The sequence below is a fragment of the Seriola lalandi genome, unplaced genomic scaffold, assembly GCF_002814215.2.
Source record: "Seriola lalandi dorsalis isolate HSWRI2012SDOR001 ecotype SW California unplaced genomic scaffold, Sedor1 jcf7180002053898, whole genome shotgun sequence".
Classification (NCBI taxonomy): Eukaryota; Metazoa; Chordata; class Actinopteri; order Carangiformes; family Carangidae; genus Seriola; species Seriola lalandi.
This window is the reverse complement of record NW_019524451.1, coordinates 379,602-402,732: the sequence shown is the minus strand read 5'-3', so window position 1 is coordinate 402,732 and position 23,131 is coordinate 379,602. Positions and strand designations below refer to the sequence as shown.

At 41.5% G+C, this 23,131-nt stretch overlaps 1 protein-coding gene across 1 annotated transcript in view; it reads left to right on the top strand.

Moving 5' to 3' along the window:
- The window catches only part of nlgn3a (neuroligin 3a), a 116,336-nt gene that overhangs the window by 43,675 nt on the left and 49,530 nt on the right, over positions 1-23,131 (top strand). The window lies entirely within an intron of this gene.

Genomic DNA, 23,131 nt, shown 5'->3' with positions numbered 1-23,131 from the left:
CCTCCTCACACATTTTTTTACATTTAGAGTGGTTGTGTACCAACTACAAACCCTTTGAATATAAAATGAAATTTCCATCTCGTTGTTTGCATTTGTTTTCATTTGTTTCCATCAGAATCGTTGGTAGCTGTTAACATAAAAGAAAAGTTTTGGGGTTATTCTGCATGTTTCTTGCTGTCAAAAAGAAAATCCCAAGACAAGACCAAGAGCAACTGTTTTTAAGAGTGCTTCTCAATACTTTCTGACTAACCTTTCCTGTCTGTGGCACTCAGCCTGAAGGCCATTGATCCCACCTGAAGACATACTGTAAATACAGTTTAATTTGTTTTTTAAAAGCTCAAGTAATTTCCTAAAACAGACAGGCACTGTGGTTTTTGAAAATATAGCTCAAAGTGGGGTAAATATTACAGCTGCCCTGGTGTGGTTACTGTATGTGGACCAGATTCCTGTGTTGCAATGGCAACATAGGAACTACATTTTGTCAGGAACTACATTCAGGCGTAGATTATGTAACATTTGTTGAACAGCAGCCACTGTGGTCACAAGTACATAATAATGGTAAAACCTAAAATTTTGTGTCAGAGCAGAACAAGTAGAGCGATGTCATGAAGTCAGAAAACCGACTCAGTAATGTGAGTTACAGAGCAATACCTATCCAGGGTTTGCTAACATTAGCTCAAATTAGCCGCCGTGAGCTAATGGTCATAACAGAACAAGTAAGCCTATAGCTGCAAAACCACTGAGTGTATTACTCATTTAAGTTTCTCATTTTTTTTTAATGAATTCAATTTAGTTTTCATTACTTAAAGAATGAATGTACTATATTTTTTTATTTTAAAAGTCGCTTTAACACACATTTGATGATCTAGGGAGCATTTAATGCAGCAGGACGGTGTATGCAGCATGGAAACTTCATAAACTACAGCAACCACACTAATCATAATCAAGGAACATGTCACCCCGCTTTAAATGTTCTTTACAAAGAAACAAAGGAGGTCAATGGCTCTGAGGAATGAGCTACGTGTATCCCAGAAGAGGTCATTCGATAAATCAGAGAGAATTGTTTCTCTTTTCTTGTTATATATTGGATAGTTTTACCTGTTCAAGCAGGTTCAGTGTATTCGAATGAAACCAATTGAGAGGGAGAAATCTCTCTGCTCACGGCTCAGTGTCAAACACAAACGGTGATGAGGTGTCATGAATTCATATGGCTTTGTTTTACAAGGTCAAAAGATTTGGGACCACTGAGCTAAATATATACAGTATAACAGGCTTTGGTTGGTCTTTTCATGGCTTCTGTTGATGGCAAAAAAAAAAACATAGAACATCCCCAGCCTTATCCTTAAAAGAGCAGTCTGCCTCACCTTGCTGCTCACGGAGCTCTACATGTCAAGAGCAGGAGGGTGACGGAGGATTGGTGCTGCTTTATCCTTCAGGACACTTAGATGACTGGTGTGGTTGAATCATGGAGGCACTACCACATTCATCCTGAGATTCTCATTTTGATGGAGATGAGAGCGCTACGGCCTATCGATTTTGTCATCAGGATTGCTTGCCTTGAATGCGCTGTGTTTTCCTCTGTCATTTTTGTGGAGTATCATTCTGAGCGTTGTAATCAGCCTTCGGGGTGGTAAGGTAGTCGGAGTGCTGGCTGGGCGTGCTGCCTCGTGCTCCTGCAGCTGGTTTAAAGCTGAGCACGTAAGCCTAATACAGATTCATGATCATATTTCTTTCATGGCGCTTCAATTATGAGTCAGATGTTTCTTCTCTCGCTGCCACATTTCGCTAAATGTCATTCTACATGCATGCACACACGCCCTCAAACACCACATGTGTATACTCTGAGCATGCGCACGCTCACGCACATGCTAGTATTCAGGCACACACATAAACACACTTTGAGCGCAGACAGTGACACACAAGCAAAAACAAACCACACACACACACACATACGCATGCGGTTTGCTCACATGCACAAACACACACACACACACACACACACACACACACACACACACACACACACATACATGCACAAAGACACACACACACACACACACTGAAAAACATGCACACATGTACCCACAAATACAGTTCACAAAGCGGCTCTCTTGGTGAGCTCCCCAGCAGCCATTCAGAGAAATGAGCAGAGACGAAGTGATGCATGTAGTTGAGCGATAATGTCCATCGCTGTAGCATGGTCTGATAATCTCCCCGTGGTACGGCTTTAAACTGTTATTACAGACACACTCATATAAACCAAATAAAACCAAAGCCAGAGAGAAATCAGACCATGATGGGCCAATTAACACTAAGCTGTCTGAAGATTTTCAGTCATAAAGTGTGAATTGCAGTCCTTAGAACGTGAGTAATTGTGATTACATGTCTTCATTTTATTTTTGTTTGCAGTATTTTATTGAATATGGGTATTGCTAACAGTTTCCACATTAATCTAGTCTAAACAGCATTAAGTGGAGTAGATTAACTGTTTGTATTGGACACTGTACATTAGCCGCTGTAGTCATCGTTGAAAGCCGTACACTTGCAGTGTAATATCGGGTCATCTGACAGCAAGATGAGAGAAAATACTCCAGTTTTTCCTCTTCTTCTGTGGATTCATCTCAAGTGCTATGCAGCAGGAAACCCTTCATTTAAATAATGAAAAAACTTTAATTTAGATTCTACGCAGGGTGAAGCAGTTTCATGTAGAAATGCAGAATAAATAAATAAATATTAATGAAAAAATGAAAGCCCTTTTAATTAGGCTGCTTAAAGGGATGAGGGAATAATGGAGGCAGAGAGAATTAGACAAGATAATGAGTTTAAAGTGAAAGCAGACAAGGCAACTCAAACTACGCTTTCTGACACTAATATAGCTCTCCCACCGTCCCTGGGCAATCTGAATATGGCATTAATAATGCAGTAAACACCTTTGAAATACACACAACAATCTGAATATTTAACTCATTTCACTGAAACAATAGGCCTAAACCATTAGGCAACAACAACCCTCACTAACAAATCTGTGCTGAAAGCATTTTTAATGTGGAGAAAGAAAAACATTTTCACCAGCAAATTTCAACAAATTGGACAGCACCGAACCTCCGTAAATGTCAGTGATGAATGTTTTATTTATCTGATGCATTAATTTCATTCTCGTCATACAATTTTTGCAGTAACACTATTTCCATTTATATAGAGCTTTTCAACATTTCCCTCAAATGGAGCAAAATTATTGAAAGATGGTGCTCAGTGTGTTATAAAATATAGATTTAGCATTTGTTTGGTGTTTTCCAAAAAGACAGCCCGCAGTGGATTTAATCTATATTTCAGCGTGGTTTTATAATATGTGCACAGCAGCTGCAGATCCTACAGTGAAACACAAACTGAGAATACACACAGAAGGGAAAAAAGAAATAGACAGAGGAGGAGAGGGGAGAAATACTGAAGAAAAAAAAGAATGCATGGAGTTGGAGTTGTACAAATTCCATTTGGAGACTGTGATGTGTCGAGTCGCAGCCACTCCTGTTCCAATTAAAGAGGAGTCCACTAAGTTTCTAGTGCCGTTCTATCATCCCCCTGCAGCTCTTAGCCCTACGCTGCTGTAATGGTAATTATTGCTTCAAAGGGTGGACCACAATCCTCCAGAGGCTCCATTTGGAAGCTTTCATATCTCAACCTTTCACTATTTAGATGAATGAAAATTCATTTCAGATTTAATCTTTAATTATGTATTGACCCACCGCAGTATGATTATCACCAGATGAGATATGGAGAACACAGTTTCACGCCGCCTGACTGTCCTGTCAGGACTCGTCACGCTCTGCTCAGGTCAGGGACCTGAAGAGCAGAGTGTGTCTCCCAAAGAGAAACACTCTTTGTGCTGGACAATGTCCATTGTGTGGGGCTCAAAGTGTGTGACTTGTCTGCCCACGTGCACGTCGGGGTGTGTGCGGTCCGTGCCAGCGGTGCACGAGCATGTGCCTAGTTGCCGCGCCTCTCTAATGATGTGTAATGAGTCCCAGTCAGAGGGGAGTATCTTGTATCACTGCTCTTTACAAATATAATTACTCACTGGCTCTCCAGAGCATGTCAATTTCCCAGTCCATTGGGGGGGGGGACTTAATTACTAGTTTCCAAATGCATTAAAAATTAACAAAGGCTGTCTCTCTTGCCAAAACCCAAGGTGAGACTCTTCCTCTCAGCCAGCTGCTCCACAGAGGAGAGTGGTCAAGTACAGTTTGTACTTGTGGAGAGTTTTCACCTCTGACAGGGTTTATTTGTGACCTTTGATGTCTATCTCCCATATCTCTCTGATCGCAGCCATTTTGTAGTGGGACCGCCGCCGCTGTGGACTGTCACCTCGGCCTGCTCGAGTTATTCAGGCCTTCAAAAGAATAGTTTTAGATCCAATCAAAATAACCTCAACCTACTGTATGAGTGTTTGTGAAAGCAGCGCTGAAGCAGCAGCGCGGGTGATTTAGCATTGATTTGTTGAACTGCCTGACTTATTCTGGGTACGGTAAGTGACTGCCTCTCTCTGTTATGTCCCTCTCCTAAACTAAAGATGGTGACGCTTAGTAATTTAGCCAGGGATTTGGGGAGCGGAGGATATTTGTGGCTGTGTGTCAACAGTACTGTACAGCAAAATATCTATCCCTCACACAAGTTTGTTTAGTTGTTTTTCGCTACAGAATAACTGCTGAGCTCCACTGAGAGCTGAGCGGCACCCAGTGTGCTCGTGGCCTCTTGACCCAGACGCTGTTCTCTGCTGGATGTTGGTTAAGTAGTAATACTATAGGCTGTCATCACTTCTTTCTGCGGCCATGTGCTTTGAAAGCATTGGCTCCTTTTACACTTGTCATTTCAAGTGTCTTGACTACCGCAATGCCCTTCCGGCAGGCCTCTCTTCACGCACAGCGAAACCCTTACAGATGGTCCAGAGTGCGGCAGCCTGTTTTGTCTTCGATCAGCCTAAAAGGGCACATGTCACTCTGCTGCTCATCGACCTACACTGGCTACCCATGGCTGCTCCAATCAAATTGAAGTCAGTAATGCTTGCCTTCAGAGTGACTTTTGGGTCTGCACCCATCTACTTGAACTCAATCATACAGCCTTATGCTCTTTCTCGGCCACTGCGTTCCTCCAAGGAATGTTGTCTGTCATTGCCATCGCTGCACACAAGGCAATTGCAGTCCGGGCTGTTCTCGTCTGGGGTTCCCCGATGGTGGAACAACCTGCCAATCAGAACAGGGGCATCCCTCTCCGACTTCAAGAATCTCTCGAAGACTCATCTCTTCCGAGAGCACCTCGTCTCCTAAAACCTCTAACACCATAACATGCCTAACTGGCAATTATTATGCATTTTCAGTGCATTTCTTTACCTGCTGTCCTTGCACTTATGGAATAGATGTAATATTTAGTACTTACACCTACTGCACTTAAACTTTAGTGTTGTCCCTCACTTGTAAGTCGCTTTGGATAAAAGCGTCTGGCAAATGAGTAAATGTTAATGTAATATAATGTAATGCCTTGTATCTAACTAAAATCTAGGCTATTATTTACAAATGGCCACATATACAGCACTGTGCAAAACTGTTAAGCATTTTAGATGTTTAGATTCTTATCCATCACGCCACAGCATATCAACACGGAGAAGTCTGATTGGTCCAAAACTCATTCTGCAGCATGACGACGACTTCAAATACACAGGAGTCTCCCTACAGAGCACGATCTCAACATCATGGAAAACAGTCTGGGATTACATGAAGAGACAGAACACACTTGACATCCAAATCTAAATCCAGAGAATAACTGTGGCAAGTTCTCCAAGATGCCAAGTGTAGCTTGGAGAACTGGCGCTGTTTAAAGGCAAAGGGCAGTAACACCAAATATTGATATGATTTAGGCTTTATTCTCTTTATAGCACTTTGTATGAAGTTAACTGATCCTCACTTTACTTGTGCCTCAAACTTTTGCACAGTTCCGTACGTGTTGCTCAAATCACAAATCTGATTGCAAACCATCCTGGTTTTCCCACCTGGACATGTATTACCACCCTCTGGTCCAGAGGGTGGTAATACACCTGAAAACAACAGAGGAAGCATATGACTTCTGCACTGCATCAATTTAGCTGCAGAAGTCAACAGTTAGCTGGCCAACGACTAGTCATAACACAAACACATGGATGAATTGCATTTATGAACTACAAGCAACACAAAAGTTTCATAGCAGCTCTGTGAGAGAAAAGTATTTACTTTTATTCTACACTGTTGCCCATTAAGTTGGAATAATTTTGTTTTCAGACACAATCCTCTGTTTATTCCTATTTAAATGCATCAGTAATCATTTTTGACCAGGTGCAATGATTACATTATGTGTCCCCATTACCCAGGTGAAATGATATAAATCACAGTCACAATCATTTCATGGAAAGAGGTAAAAAAATATTTTATTCCAACTTTATGAGCAACAGTGTATTTATGTAAAAGGGGCAATAACATAATTTAGAAATATTCTATTTCAAGTAATAGTCCTGCATTCAAAACATAGATACATAATGCTTGTACATAAAAGTATGTACAAGCATTATCTGTTGTAGAGTGCTTGTATGTACAAGCATTATCGGAAAAGTGTATTATTATTATTTCTATTATTATTTCATACTGTCTTGGTGGGTTGAACTAGTAACAATAGCTGCCAAATAAATGTAGTGAAGTAACATACAATTTAAATATTCACATAAAGTAAAAGACACTCAGAATTGTGCTGATGCACAATAGTTGAGTAAATGTGCATGTACAGTGGACAGACGCCATGTTTGGCTGTTTCCACAAAGAACTATCTGGTGACATTGGTTATACTACAACTTAAAGAGACAGATACAGTCACAGCTTTTCAACATCTGGCTAGAAAGGCCTCAGACAAATCCCTCTTGAATTCTTCTTGGATGACTAAACTTAGCACTCAGTGCACAAGACCCATGACGGGGGTAAGCGGGGTCCATGTTGTTACGGTGCATTCGTCTTTGATCGTCCGTGTTTTTATTATATTTTTGCACCACTTTTATAAAATGATGAGTATGAAAATGACTTTTTTTTTTTTTTTTACTACAAGTTCATGTGCAGGATATAGTCTGCCTGGTTGCATCTCATTTGTCACATTGGATGTCTGGGATCACAAAAATCACTCTCACAGTTACTACGGAATAAAATTCGACATGACAACCTCCTGTGTGGCTAGGGTGAATCGACTTAAAATAAACCCTTCCTATAACACGAGCCTCCCTCAGTAAGTGTTCCCAGTCTCAGTCATTTCAGTTATCATCTGATATATGAGCTCGGCGCCGAGCAGAGGAATTCTCAAACAGTAGGTGGAAGAAAAAGCGAAGGCAGAGTGAGTTCTCTTTGTCTCCTAGTATCAGGAGGGGGGCTGAGATGGATATTTACTTGTTTTCATTGCCATTTGGATGGATTCATTCAAATTAAGCAGTGAACAAAAACATTTATTCATCCTATTAATGTCAGGGAGTGAGGGATTGAAGTAATGGTTTTCATGCTCCAGTCTGCAGCAGCTTGTTGATGCTGCTCTCCTACAAATCACTGCCAGGAAATTAACTCTTAAGCCGCTCTTGCCAGACGCACTGCAACAAACGTCTGGCTCTGCAAGACAGGGCCGAGATGGGGCCTATTGTTTCTCAGTGCTCGGCTTTTCACTGTCCCAAGAAGATGCTTCCTTTTGAGCTTAAAACCCTTGAAAAGTATTGATTAGAAGCGAAAGGGGATAATGCTGACTAGGACTGAGCCCCTAGAAATAATGGTGTAATTGATGTCAAACAGAACTTACACAGCAGGATCTAGAATCGTTCAAGTATGACGATTTTTAAATATAGCACAGCTCAAATATTTAAAGGTTCCATGTTATTAACTTTTTATGATTGATTTTAATTATGATGTTTCTGGAAAACAAATTAATGTGCTTTATAATATTTTATTCCTGTGTTTCTTCATTACATCTGAAAAGTTAAATTCTCAGTTGCAGCCTGGCACTGTGGTTTTGATTGGCACAAGTGGCACAAGCGCCACCTCATCCAGAGAGTGGGCCATTTCACATGCTGGAGATTCTCCCTGATTGAGAGAATTTAGTCAGTTGTTAAGCGAGGGGAACCAATCAAGACTAATTGTGTTTTCACACAGTCATGGGAAAAGTCCAAAATCTGAAACCTCCAACTGGTTTGCCTTTCAGCATCATCCTCATGCAGTATTTTGTTGGAAAATAAAACCCAGACTGACATGAAACAATATCCACACTGACATAGTTAGACTTATAATCCTTAAGAATCTCATGAAAATATTTTTATACTATTTATGATTTTTCTTTTCTTCAGCTACAACAATTCAATGTATTTATATTACATCATTAAATCGCAATATAGAAGTTTTCATTGTCAGTGGCAGGTCTGCCATTCAAATTACCTTCCTACGCACAAGATTCACAGGAAGCAAGTCATGCATATAATCCAGCATTACTGTTTTTAATTTCACTACTATCAGTGTCCCTGTGTGCTGCTCACTCTCCTGCAGTCACATCAGAGCTGTGTTAATGCAAAGCAAACATTTCGTACTGCCACTAGCTCTCGTTAAAAGCAACTACAGGAGGGTGTGGAGGGGTGGTTGTGTGTGAAGCGGTCACAGGAAATGTGATGTATTTGTCACCAAGATTAGCGCTGACAGCAATCGTTTATCAAAAGTGTGGCTACGTAACAAGACACTTTTGATGGGGGATCAGTTTTAAATATAGTCAGCTAACATATATGTTCTGGGATTATTTTTCCAAAAGCAGTTACCAATCCGAACATTTTGACCTCACAGCTGTGGAGAATTCATTTTTTTTCATTTGGTCTGACTGGCTTCATCTGCTGAAAAATCACAGTGGCTAAATTAGAAAGTGAAATGTGGATACAGCAAGGCAGCAGAATTAAAAGTCTTTAAGTTAACTTCTTTTTTTCACCTCTGATCCCACAAATCAAGTATTTGGGTTTGAGTTTATAGATTCTGGCTCAATTTCAAATTTGGCATGGTCAGCCCAACTCCACTGCTCACAGACACAGCACTTAATACATTTTTTTTTTTTTTTCCATTTTCCACTTTCTCCAACTTTCAGATTCTGCATATGTCAGTTTGAAATCAGAAATGCATTTTTTAAGATACATCCAGTTGCTAAGACATGTTGAATAGCTGGCATATGAAATAGCATCGAAACTGTTACTTTAAGCCAAAGTAACTACGGTGTTTTACACTGAATGAACAACAGATTTCTCGTCACTGTCGTGACTTGAACTCAGATTGCTGATGTATTGTTAATGAGAATTTGCCCTTCTTTTTCATCTTACAGCAAATGGAAACAGGAACAAAGCTCATTATCTTTCATAGGGATGACATTTCAGAAAACTGTGACATTAAGAAATCAATTTGTACGGTACAGTAGTGCTTTTCACTATGCAGAACAAGCTTTGCTGTAGCAGTGCCCTGAGATGAAAACATGTTTAGATGATCACAGTACTTTCACCAAAACAGTAAATATGCATTACAAAGACATCAAAGCACTAACCTGACAATTGCTTTCATCTGGTCAAGGGGTCCTCTGCTGCGTCTCATGTAAAAATGGAACACTTCACCCAAAGATGGCAACATGCACAGATGGAACGGCGGTTCAGTGAAGGAAAATGTCAGCCTAGTGTCAGTGTTTATGCTTGAAGATGCTTTATTGCTGAATGTTTGACCTTTACTGTTGGTGATGGAAGATGTGCTTCTCCTCACCATTATTATTTTTTTTAATTCAGGCTATAATGACACACAAAAATATGAATTTTGCAGGCAGAGATCCGTGTGGCTCCTCAAAGACAGAGGACTAATATTTACCAAGCAGCTATCTCACTGTGACATGGCATGGCGGAGCAACAAGAGATGACATTTCCAATTCCACCTCAGCACAATCTGACCTAATACTGATTCAGGGCTACAGCTGCAATTTCCAGGTATACCACTTGCTGCTAGAACTTTTTCTTTTTTCATATTTTCAAGTGGTCCTTAAATTGAGTGTATTTGAGTGTGAGATTCAAATAAAGTATCCAACAGGCGATTCATAATGCAGTGCATGCACAGTGGCAGGTGTTGCCAATGCAGTGATTAAGCTGTTCTTTCACCTTTGGTTTTTGTGGCAGAGGCTATTAACTTGCACAAATAGATGTTGCAGAGTTTTTTTTTTTTTTGTGAGTGAATCCCTGGCTGGCCTTTGCCTTTGCTTTCAGAGCCAGATGCCCTTTTGATAGCCACACCAGTAAAACCCCAAATATATTCACTTCAACAGGGGCTTTTGTTTAACCTCCTACACTTAGTTGTGTGTGGACTGGTTTATTGCCTCACAATTGCAGAATGACCTTGGTTCCTCAAGGATATAAATTGAAGGTCCCCTCAACCTTTAATGTGTCATTGCATAACACATCATCTATACAACATCACAACTGTGGAACATATGGCTATAATTGATGTGTTAACGCTCTCGCTACGGGTCGAACCTCACTACGCAACTGAACTAAGATTTCTGTGCATGTCTGAAAAGATCTGGATGCAGACAGAGGAGTAAATGGATTAAAACTGTGGCACTTAGTAATGCAAAAATCATTAGTATTACCAAACTACAGTTTTGTTTCTCCAGTGAGATATTGACACAGGGATCAATCAATTAAATGAAAACAGTGCATATCACTGTATGAAGTCTTTGAACAAATATCACTCTCAGAAGATGGAATGGACAAGATGTATTGTATACCCGAAGGTGAATATTTGTATTTCAGAGACTTTTATAACTTTAGTCTATTCCCATCTCATATTGGGCTTCTTGTTTATGGTGCCTGAAAGATCTATCTGTGGTGATTCATTGCTTGAATGCTTTGTTTTGCTTTATACTCTGTCCTAGGAGGGAGTATGGGGCTCCTAATGGCAGCACAGCTTTTCTTCTTAGTGCATTTGTCCTTGAGGGATTTTTAACTTCACAACCAAAAAACACACAGGCGCTTCTTCTTCCTCAGGGCAAAATACATACAGGTAACAGCCTTATCGAACGGAAGCCAGCATGTACACTTTCCAGATGAGCCCAGTGAGGCATGTTTGATCATTCAGAGTAGAAAAAAAAAAGTGTGTGAGTCTAAAACAGCCTCCTTTCCAGTGTTTTACTCCTTCTTCAGCAGCCTTGTGAAGGGTAGGTAGGGGGAGGATTAGAGCACAGGTACAGCCACAGGGAGGACGGAGGTTAAGATTTGTCCATCATGAGGTGTGTCCTGAGACAGGAATGATGTGTGTAAGAAGATATATATTGGCCAGGCAGGTAGAGGTACTTGCTTCTTGTCTTGTAGAGGCATTAATCATAGCAGCGGCCAAGCCTAACCACCAAGGTCAGCAGTCCTCGCATGTGTGGGAGGCACTCTCCACAGCTGCCACCACAAAGCGTTGCTGCAGAGGGGCTAACAGAGGCGGGAGGAAGGAGTCTGAAGAGGGTGAGGAGCAGGATGTTGAACTGACAAGGTGAAAGTGGGAGGAGAAAAACGGGGAGGAGAATAAGGTTGGATTAGTGGCGACCTCTGGGGGCGTGGTTGGTAAAGAGTGGCACTTGAGGTGGTAGTGAAGGGGATTGCTAAGCAAAAGTAGGTGGACATTTTGGAATAATGGATTAAAGTAGGCAGCATGGCGAGGGGTGCAGCAGTGGGTGGAACTGCACCAATCAGAGGGAGGAAGGTTGGGAGGGCCGGCATGTGAGCAAGGTCTGGTCACAATGCTTTTAATCACACCTCTCGAGTAGGAGTTTGATATTATATATAGGTGTTATATAATTAGGACAGACGCAAGAGTTGTGCCCGTTCAGGAAGAATCGTGACTGCTTGGAGCTTTGAGAAAGATGCCAGAAGATAAAGGTGGTCGTTCATTTATCAGAATACAGAGTCAGGTATTCAGTATAGTGCTAATACTTAAAATAAAGTATCCACAGACGGGCTATAGTAAGCAAATAGGTGGCAATATATTCATGACAGGTTATATTACACATTGACCAAGTACCATCTTTCTCCTATGAGAGCTGATATTATAGGGTCATATGAACGTGTCGTAACCCCAACGAGGTCTATCAAGCCTGTGGGAAGGCATTTCAACTCCGCTGCTATGAGGAAAATACAGTAATTTTCAGCTGGGGTGTGAAACAGAGGTGCAATATATCTTTACATTCTGTAGTGAGAGGAGCCATGGCTGCAGTCCAACTGAGTCCAACTTCATCTCCCTCACTATTTAGGAGCCCTGATTGGTACAAAATTGATCCAAGTGGGATTTTCCACCATCTCCTTTGCCTGTCCTTTCTTTTCAACCCCATGAAGAAGGAGATACTCTGGAGGGAGATGTAGAGAATTAGAACACACTGGAAGGGCTTTGTTGTAGTAAGCCAGCGTACAAGGAATTCTGCGGGCACTACCTTTGCCTGACTGCCTCCTGCTTATGTAACTTCTGCAGTCATTTCAGGTAAGGGAAAGAGGGTGTAGTCTTTACTCTGCGCCTGTCCGTAGGCATTACAGTGTTGTTTGCCTGATCGGTTTTCTTTTCACTGGAAAAAAATGGTTAGAAACTGCAAAAATTACTCATATGAGCATTTTGTTGACCAAAACCTGACACTGAAAAGTGAAATTAAGGTTAAGCAGAGATTGCTGTTTTGGCTGGTATTTTGTGATTGAGGCATGGTTACCTTTTGGCATCTAAAACTACTTGGTTAAGTTTAGGGAAAGATAGTACTCATGGTTAAAAGAGACCAACATTAACTATTGATAAGAGCTAGGATGTGAACTGTGTCCGGTGTTTAAGTCACATGTTTCGGGGTCCAACTATCCACCTTCATCTGGTGCTGGAATATAACAACAGTATTTCTACTTTTGTTATTGAGAGAGGTTATTTGCATGCCACAAGAGGTAATTTCAATCAACAAATTAACAAATTAACCAATGATTTTTTGGGACTGGCTACTTTAGATGTACGCCACTGACTGTGAAACACTGCAGTCCTTTGACTAAAATTCAAAATTACCATCTTAAAATGACCAAAAAACATGTAAATACAAACATTGCTTATTTACTAATATTCTCACTAACTGTAATTCCCTCCACTTGGGAATCAAATTGTGAATGTATGATTTACCAAGATAGTAGGCATTTAACTATCAGACTTATTTTTGTTTGCACAAGGCAGGTTACACAGTATATTGACAGTTGAGGCAGAAATGACTGAAGTCACGGGAGTTTTGCGTTGATGTCTCCAACAGTCAGAAACAATAAGGTATACAGAGTGAGCTAACAGATGAGGCAAATGATGAGTCCAATCAGTTAAAGAAAAGCAGGATTCTTGCCCATCAGCACAAATGATAGGTAACACCCAGAGACAGCACCGGATTCAGCACCTTGGACAGCCGCCATGTCAGTTAGTGGTTGACCTTAGGGAAGTGGTGGCTACACATTTGCAACAATAATGATTTTATATATATATATATATACAGTAGAGACACAGACACACATACACCAAAGTACTTGCTTTTGATCCTTTGAAATAGGTCAGTGTTAAATGTTTTTGAGATATTTAGAAATATTTAAAGTTTTAATCGTGAATAAGATTCAAAGTGGAATTTCTTTAATGTTTAGAAAAAAAATAAATATGTTGATTCATAAACACCGCACCAGTGTCCATGTTCAGCACTAGCAGAAAATCCTTGACTCTGATAGTTTGATTGCAGTGCACAGCTACACACCCGGATCTATCCTGCCTTTGGGGCTTCATGACCAGAATTCAACATTTCTGATCAGTGTATGGCTGACGAATAATTTGTTTTTATTCTAATGTAAGCAAACAACAACAACAACAAACAAAAAGTTTGTTATGCATCAACGGCACTGTGAAGGGGGGTTGGGGGGGGCTGGGGGGGGGATACGGCATGACAAATCAGCTTACAGAGGAAGGGAAGTACTGCAGATGGTTGATATCTAACAATTCATTTGGAAATTACATATTTACAGAGTAAGTCTGACATGGTTTGCCTGTAAATAACCTGGAAAAAATGAAGGGAAACAAATTAAAATGCCATCGTAACATGCAAAGGGCATCAGGTTTTTTTTTTCATGCAGTATTCGTGCATGTGCACGTGTGTGTGAGTATATGTAGGGCAACTTAAGACATACTACTAATAAAATGGAAGTTAAGTGAAATGCACACAAGCCACACAGTTCTACATTTTTTGCCTTTATCACTTAATTTGATTTGTTATGTTTATCAAAGGATTAAATTTTTTTTTTCAAGGGTTTTGGTTTCCAGCAAAACAGCTTAAAGATTTGTTCACCACAAATAAAACTTGCAGTCTTGTAAATAACACTATCGCCACAAAAAAAAATGTTTGTTGATGAAATGATACAACCAGATATTCAGTTTCAAATAAAAATAAAATGCACAAAGTCATTTCAGATAGTAAGTTACAGAAGTAGAATTCAACTTAATGGAAAAAAAAGAAAGACTGGGATAAAAAATAATTTCATTCAGACCTTCATGCAGTTGGATTTTGCTTTACTTTCACAGTGTCCATTCTGTACTGATTTTCAAAAGCTGTGCACAAGGTACCTAATCAACAGCAGGACTTAATTGAGATTAGTCTGTAGAACAGAAAGAGGCTTTGTTCCTCGCAGGCAAAAGAAGTTCAAGGGATTCTTGTAAATATCATGCGGGACTGATGTGAGCGTCAGGTGCTGCAGAATGCCAGTTTCCTCATGAATAATAGCAGTGAAATGTGTTGATAAATCCTGAATGTCTTGTTGGAGTTGCGTGGCTTCAGGTGCTGGCTGACATTCTCTCTGTGGAGCTGCCTGTCAAAGCGATGCTGGGCCTCTGGAGCGCCGTCTCTGTCTCTTCGCCTGATATTTTTGAATAGCACACTCGCTGCACTTGAATATCCTTCCTCTCTTCTACAATGTGAGTGTAATACTGAAAATCCACAACCTCGCTAGCATACTGTACCAAGATTGCTCCCCTCACATTCTGAGGTCTCATCTGTTCCTGTTTTGTTTACACAGATATGAGCCTTGCTGTGTTTTCCCATATCAAACTGTATTAGTTTCTGTCATCGCGAACACAGTGTAGCAGGCTAATAAAAGCATCGGTGAAGTGTGTGGAACATGGCAGCCGCTCTGGGAATGGTCGCTACAGAGTAGCTGTTCTCATCTGGTTTTTTTGTGGGTTCTGCTCCCATATATTGGCCAGGAGCCCATGTGAGTTGTGACCCCATGCCACTTGTCCTTTACACTCACTGGCTGCATGCTGGCAAGTTGACCTTTATCATTAACCCTGCTGCGTGCCTGTCATTTGAAGTCTTTATTATTCACACTTCCCTTTGGGTATATTGTATACCAGGGAGCATGGAGGAGGGATACAGAGCTAGTTAGCACATTTACACTCAGCAATTACAGCACTTAGCTGCCACTGAGAGAAACCAACAAAAAATTTTCAAGAAGACCAAAACAATGAATTACAAAAACATTTTCTACCCAGTTACGGCCATTTTTCAGACATATAGCAACACATCCGCAGAAAAATATATTCACTCATTTTATTTACCACTATACACACCCACATGCATTGCCATCAACTGCACATTCATCTACCATTGATTAATCTCATCTCTTTACTATAGTCACAGTTTCTTTCCTACAACAACATTTGTTCCATTTTCATTCACTTTGATGTTCAGAGCTCAGGCAGAGGAGAGTCACACACGGAGACTGAGGCGCTGTTGATATTCTTTGGACACTTGTCTTTATCCGCAGCAGCGTTAATCAGCAGCCATTCTAATTAAACTCAGTTTGCACTTGAAATGCTTTAAAACATGTTCAAACACTTCTGAACGGCAACTGTTTGATAGGACACATTGCTGCCTCAGTCCTGTTCGCAGGTGATAAGGGCAGCGTGTGCAAAAAGGAGCTGGCAGGGATGGATTTTGAAAGTGCAGATTGTCTGTGCGCAATCAGACCAAGTCAATCCACCTCGCAAACCTTCCCTATGATATTATTCATAAATGTTTTTTACCTCAATCTCACATCCATTACATCTTTATCACGAGTATTTCCATCATCATCCGTTTCTGCCACTTGCCTTCGCTCAGCCTCATTCTGCTGCGTGCTAAGTCAGCAGTCTCCCACAAAAAGTAATCCACTGCCTTCGCTGATGGGCAGGGATATAGCTCTCATCGTCTCAGTGCTGCAGCGGCGGCTGCAGAATGTGTCAAACAGGCGGTTGACACCGTACCTCTGCTCTGTCAACTATGCAATTTGAACAGAACACTATCAAAATGAATCCTATCAAATTACCCGATTACATTGTGCCACCAATGACAGTGTTTTGGTGCAGCTATCACAAAGGCCTTCCCATTTGTAAGGGAGGTGAAGTACCAACTTTGCACTTAGTTGAGCCAAATGATTAGTTGTGAATCCTGTTTGCATGTGTACTTGTTTGTAGTCCTGTCAAAGCCCTAACAGTCCTACGTACCACATTATATAAAAGTTAGCCGGAGGACAAATTACAAAATGGTTTTGCCTTGCAGAATTTTCCATCATTAAAAATAGAGCGGGGGAATGCTATTTGGATTACAAATGGGGAAAATTGCAAATGCGTGCTTTTTTCCCTTTCCTTTACCCTGTCTGAATCAATTGAACAAACCGGCATGATATTTGATGGCCTGTGAGCTCCAATTATTAGAACAATATTATGGCTGGGGTAAGTCAGGGGCACTCCAGTGGAATTCCAATAGTGTTTGGAAGCTATTTGTATTGGTGCTAGTCCTTCAGGGCCTGGAGAAGGGCATACAGCTCAATAACTCAATTTTTAACAATTAGCCCCTGACATGTCCCACAGAAAACAGATAGAGAGGACTCTAGTGGATAATATTTTCAAAAGTATTGAGATTATCATTTGAAAGGCCCAAACAGCAGCGCAAAAGAAGTTGTGGCCCCGCTTTCAAATCATACATGTCACCTGATAAAATCCGTGTTGATAAGTGCGCAATTCTTCATCTCTCAACAGTTTAGGTGGCTTTTATATTGTCAGCATCAGCATGGATCTCGGCACAAGCACCACCCGCCTCTCGCTGTACTGGGGGAAAAAAAAGGCGGCCTGTTCTCCTGGGTCACTAATTATCAACAGCACACTTGCAACATTTTAAATGGCACAGTCCTTATCACTCTCAATTATAAACGTATTACACTGTAATTGGCGGGGCTCGTGGATCTGGGATCACATCTCATCTAGCTGGCCATGTGCTTGCTTGCTTGCACCCCTCCCCTCCGCTGAGCACACCTCCTCAGCCGTGGACACAGCACAGAGTGACCTTGGACAAGGGCCGACCTTGCTGCATCACCGCAGTCTGATGTTATTAGATTGTCGAGGAAGGAGAAAGCATACGCAGTCCATCTCGCCTTCGTTTGGTCTTCGGTGCACTTTCAAGGGGATAGGGAGAACAAATAGAGCTGTCTGAGGGTGTTGGACTTCTTTGTGTGTTTGTGTGTGACTGTGTGTGTGTGTGTGTGGGTGCAAATGTGTGTTTGATTGACACAAGTGCTTGTGTTTGTGCAGCCACATAAAACATGACTCGCAGACAGACATCGAGGTGGCATTTGGAGTCATCTGCTCAGGGGAACGCTCCCATGCCTGAGGGGATCACACTCACTCAGGCTCTCCTTTGGGTTCTGATGGGCCGTGCGTCGTGGTCTAATTGTAAAGAGGTCGTAGCTTTGTGAAGGAAGCCCCAGAGGCCAGCTAGAACAATTAGAAATATGTGTTTCTGGGTCACTGGAGCACAGTTACAAGTCTGGTAATAGTATTCCATTTCCTGACAGGGGAGGCAGAGGAAGTGGCTTTACTCGGGTTTTTGTCTGATTCGTGTTTCTGTGCTGGAAACGCCGCAAATGCTGCTTTGTTTGAACTGGTTTACACTTGCAACAATGTCATAGATTTGCAGGCTTTTACTTTATACTGTATATTCTAATCTTGCTCTCCCAAACTCTGTATTCCTTAAGTCAACAGCAAACTGTGCTGCAAACACAGCAGTGACAATACCAATGCGTGAGCAGTAACCCAGCTACAAGCGAGCTAGGCCTAATGTAAACATGGCCATCGTTTCACATATGCACAGTACAGCATGTACCAATGTAAGTAATATATCCATGAAAATAGACCTCAGCATTCCATAAATATTTGATGAAATCAAAAATATGAGGTCTGCGAACGACTATAGACGAACACATGTAATTTCATTCATTTTCCCAGTAACACTGCTGTGAGCCAAATACTTTCATTGGAGGTAAATTGCCACAGGCGTCATACCTCTCTCTGAGGCAGCATATCTGGTGCTTAATATAGCAGTAAACAAGTTAACAATGCTTGACAGGGATTAAAATGGATATGGATTCCTGAGTGGCAGAAACTCAATGACACAGATCATATTAGTTGAACTGTTAAGTGTCAGACCCAATAAATTGAATGCAGATTTTAAGTTGCATGTCACCTTTGTCGGTGACTCACGCGGGAACCGTGTAATCCTTTGACTTGAAATGTCAAGATCACCACGACTGGATTTACGAGGTTTTCACCCGACAGCAACAATATATATGGAGAATGTTTCACCTTTATATTTTTCTTCATGAAATATGAAAGGGCATAGGCAGAATGACTCAAGCTGTGCCTGTGATCAGCTGTTATGTATGAGTGAGAGTATATAACCACATGAATTATCATAAGTGGTATAAGGGCTGCATCAAAACAGATTATCTCATGACTCAATAATTTTACAGGGTTGTATCACACCAGTCTGAGATGATCATCGACCCCCGTCATTTTAAACATGAATTGTGTATCAATTATCTCCACAGCTCAAGCAGGCTGGGTTCTGAGTACAGCCAGATATGATTTCATATCGTAGTGCTGGCATCTAAATGCATGTGCCTCCTAAGGTAACATTTTTCATGCAGGATTATAGAAGTCTGACTATATGCGCTGCATACCACTTGCTGCATTTGCATTTTAATGTAAACCTCCATTTACATTTACTAACAATACAACTGTGGTCAAAATTGTGGTTAAAATTATTTTTGATGGTAATACCGGGGGGTAAATAGTTTCGGGGGGGGGGGGGGTAAAATGTCTAAAACTAAAATGCTTTTAAGATCAGGGAAAGTCCCAGCTTTTTGAGATGAAAAGCTAACACATTTTTCTGTGCAAACAAGTCAAGGTCTAGTGCCATTTGCTTGTGGCACCACTGCTCTAATGCCCATTTCCCCCCCATGTTGTAAAAGGCTAAATTAGCCTCCTCCGGAGCCAATTTAGCTGAATTAAGGAGCTTAGAAAGGTCATACTTACATTTCATTTGAACTTAATAGACATTGCAATAAGAGTGCTTTTCTGTGTTTGCCTACATCACCAGCAGAGACTTTCAAATTTGATAAGACCAAATATTCATTCATTATTCCTGATCCCTCATCATCCAGAAGCTTAACAGGTGGCTAGGCCAAAAACCTCAGGTATCGGATATCTTTATGGCATTTTCCCAAATTAGGTCCACCAATCCGCTGTATGTTTGGCCACTGAGCTACCTCGTTAAGTTAAATAATGAATGAATTGCACGGGTAATTATGAAAACTGCTCACAAGCGGTACTAATGCCTCTGCCGGTTTAATTAGAGCAGGGGCCTGCCACTCAAGGCTGTTCCCTATGCCAATCTGCAGGACAGAATGGTGGATTCTCAGGCTGGAGGGGAGATAAGTCTCAATTCAGGAGCTCAGTGTGGTACAAATCTGCCACCATTGCACAGGTTGTTACAGGTAGCGAGGCTGCACGATCTACCACAGGTAGGGATGTTACCAACAGCGAGCCACAGCACACAGCCTGATCCACTTTAACTAGGCTAGAGACAGGAAGAGCAGTTAACCACCTGTTTTCCCGACGAGGGAGCTATTGCAGTGTAGTTAACTTATCAAAGACGAGAGGAAAGTATTGTCATCAGCATATGTCTTGATAGCACAACAGAGAGCATTAACAGACATTAGAGAGCATTATCCATAGCACAGCCAGTTAGCGGACACTCAAGTGAAGGAATAGATGTGGGGTGGTGGTAGGACGGGGGATGATTCGATGAACACAATTGGCTTTATTTCTGCTCTGCACCTGCTAGCTGTTTGCTGCTGATGCTATCATGGAGCCAGAGGGGCTGCTGGAGCATTGACTGAAACAAGATGTCCTGCTAATAAGATTCAGAAATCCTTCCTTCCATTAGAACGTATCTGTTTCCCTCCCATTATTGGCATTGTTGTTGGGTCAGTAATCCACCCTTGTAACCTCTAGGCAACATGACTCTGAAGGATTCAGAGTTAACAACAAAGTGTGTCAGCTCTGCGATAGCGAGCAGGGGCGTCGAAACGGGCAAGGCAGCGATGCCCGATCACTGAGGCCAGGCTGAGAAGAGGTGACATTGGCCCTGACTGCCCAGAACCACCACAAAGCAATCTGTATAATGAGTGGTTTCCCCTCTGACTGAGACGAGTTGTCATTTCATTCATACGTCGTAGCTCGATACATCCTTCCTAACTCTAGTCAGCCTTCGCAAGCCTGAGGGGAGAGGACACAGTGACAGTGGGGATGACATAAACACAGAAAGAGATGAAGAGTTCACCAGGGGAAAAGGGAATAATATACGCTGTATATTAAATGAAATGAATTATCACACTGATTCAGTTTCTTTGATTGCAATTACAGAGTGGCCATGTTAACTAAAATATAAGAATATAGTTATAGTAATAGTAATATAGTTTGAGTTCTTGTATTAAGGGTTTTTTTTTTTTTTTCTGAAATGCTAATACAATTCCCTCAGCACATTTGGCAGAAATTGGTTACACTCATTAACGTCCTTGGTGTAGAAAAAATGTCTTAGCTCATGTTGTTGTTTACATTGTCTGTTTTGAAAAGAATGAGCATGTGCCCACAGGCTTACGCAGCATGCGGCCACGGTTCAAACATATGAACTCATAAACGTCTGCTATCAAATAAAGCAAAAGAAACTCAATTAAGGGGAGAGATCTGGTGGGGATTGCATCAAATTAGGTGACTGACAAGCCCAGGAATCTGGAGCATATAGCATTTTTTATCTAATAACACTCAGAGATGTCCTTGGAAAATGGAGTATGTGGTGATGCTCAGCTGATAGAGAGGACAGCAGAACTGCCGGGGCGAGGGGGGGTCACGTTCGAGTACAGTGACAATTTCTTCTGACAACGTCCCGTCATTTTTTTTGCTTCGTCAGCACACTCTTTAAAGCAGGGATGTCTTATTTAATCAAATTACCTGCGAGAGCTGCTCCTTCTTTTATTAATTTATTGAGGGCGAGGGTGAGGGGAGTCGGGGTAGGTGAGGGAGCACGGATGAGCTCCTTTGGGATGAGTGTGTTTGTGCTCTCTGAAACGTGAACCAGAGAGGGCTGAGCTAACAGGAGCTGACAGCGGCAACCGCCCTAGTGCTCGGCTGTGAGAGGACCAGTCGGCTTTTTCGCTCCAGCCTCGTTAGGGAAACAGTGAGAAGAGTCATCTGAGGCTCAGAGACATGAGTGTGGCTCTGGTGTTGCTGCTGTTCACAGGAAAAAAAATGGATCAGGTTTGACTGTAGATGTCAAGAGTTTGAGTCTCAGAAGCTGTTATGTTAAGCGATGGTGAGGATAGCGGGATCTTATCCAATCACAGCTCCCTGTAATATAGAAAGATGCCGAATTAGCACTGTTGATGAACCATATATGATCTATTTGTAGTTTAATCAGGTTAAAACGAATCTAATCTAATTGTCCATCAAAGAGGATTTTGTCAATGAAGATTAACGCAGCCAGTTAACAAAAATGTGGCGATGGCACAGGCAGCAAAATGAATAAGACTGGATGCTGTTCGGTCTCCACACCACCTCTTTCACCCCGCTCTCACTCTGTGCTTTGGCCTTCTGGCTCTCAGGTGTACAGTGTGTCTGGCCAGCCTATAGGGTGCATGGAACAAAGCCATGGTGACATTTTATCTGACGGTAGCTCCTGTGGGGCCTGAGCCATGCTGCCGAACTGTCAGGCAGATTTTAGCGCAATGAGGAGGGGGGGGAAAAAGCCAAACAAACAGAGGCCTGGCACAATCTCCCATCGCCAAGCAGTGCAGACGAGCGCAGAGAGACATCCCTGGGGATCGCAGGAGGCCAAGATGAAACAGAAAGTGAGATCTAACCTTTTTGTTGTTGCTGGAACCTAGTTCCTTAGTGCTGCTAGATTAAAAGGAGGAACAGCGAAAGTGAAATGAAAAAGGAAACACTTCAGCTGTTTGAACGTGGAGACCCTCACTGGAAACAGGACTTCAATATCAGTTGAAAAGGAGGAAAATAAAGCAAATATTGCCATGCTTTGTAGGACATGGGTACAAGTGTCTTTTGTATAGTGCATGCCCTTTGTGTTACATGCAACAATACATGACAGGCACACTCCCTCTATTGTAGAAGTGTTATGGTAATCATACGCACTATTTCAAAAGCTTTTCATCCATTTTTCATTTCCCACTGTTCTCGGGGTGAGAGAACAGGCATGTTTCATCAACAAAGGAATATGTGAAGCCAAGCAAGCCAAGCACCCTCGCAAGGTAGAAGGTAATAAATTCTGCATATGTAGAAACCTAGTGGTTTCAGTTTCTATGAGACTAAAAGATATCCAACTGCCATTATCGACATATTAAATATGTTCAGTGTTGGTTAAGATTGTCAACAAACCACACAACCACAGATTCACATGCCCATGTTACCCAACTTGATTGCATTCCTTATCTTAGGTGGCACTTCCGTGATATATCTTCTTGTGATTATTTGCTGAAAAACTGTGCGCTTGATCACAGCTCACAGAAGGGTTGCTGCGTTGACACACAATTGTCTCACACAACAGCTGCAATTATGGAACTTAAAAGTCTTTAACATGCTTTGTTGTTTTTCTTTTTAATGTGCTAAATGCAGTT